Genomic DNA, 996 nt, shown 5'->3' with positions numbered 1-996 from the left:
TTTCTCATTCACTCCGCAAGTGGTAACACTGCTATAAATGCTGAATTGGGGATAATTATTCAACCAAATAGAAGATTAATAAAATTGCAATGACAAAGCAGTAACGTTAGTAACAGTTTTCATAATTAATGAAGCGTTTTAGTCATTTCTATCGTTTCAGCTTCTCCACACTCCGGGTTTGCTGTTGTTGTTTACTATCACTGTAAATGGAACAATGTTTATAGTTTGCTTGTTCTAAACTAGAAGGGGACTCATTATGGATGAAGCTCATGGGGGTTAATATGCCCCATTCATGTATTACTGTAGAAGAAGAAGCCCCTGGATCTGACCCGGACCAGAACTTAATGGGACTCTAAATGAGACCCCGCCCCCCCCATCCACCTGCTACCAGCTGCACCCATGCCCTCCCCACTAATATCAGTCAGGATTTGGAAATGGAGGTGTTGTTGATCCCCCTTGTGGTAGATTGTGGTACTTTTTTATTTGAAGGTTTAATAGGTTCTTTCCCATATCAGACTTCATCAATAGGAGGCGCTGCAGAGACTATACAGTTTATTCTGTCATTCTATTCTGACTCCAAATCAGGATGTAATGAGGATATCGGCATTTACTACAAGACAAAAGCATTTCAAAAAAGTTTCTAACCGTATCATTTTACCAAATAACCGATTGATTCATTGAAAAAAAAAAAGTTGAATCCATGTTGAAATTAATCGTAGGTTGCAGGACTGGAGTTGAACTGATTCTTAGACTTTGACTGCTGCGGGTGTGTGTTTATAAACGCTTCAGATTTCAGAATAAAAGACGGAGAAGCCTTTTAGCTGTGGGTGATGGGCGATGATATTTCCCACATCATCGCAGTGTGAAAGGTAAACTGAACCTCCCACGCCACGTTCACTATTTTTAGTGAAGTCTCGCTCTCTCTCTCTCTCTCTCTCTCTCTCTCTCTCTCTCTCTCTCTCTCTCTCTCTCTCTCTGCGCGTCGCTTTGCTTCAT

The sequence above is a fragment of the Genypterus blacodes genome, unplaced genomic scaffold, assembly GCF_046128005.1.
Source record: "Genypterus blacodes isolate CSIRO-AG114 ecotype Tasmania unplaced genomic scaffold, CSIRO-AGI_Gbla_v1 ptg000029l_1, whole genome shotgun sequence".
In the NCBI taxonomy this organism is placed as follows: domain Eukaryota; kingdom Metazoa; phylum Chordata; class Actinopteri; order Ophidiiformes; family Ophidiidae; genus Genypterus; species Genypterus blacodes.
Note: the sequence above shows the minus strand (reverse complement) of the source record.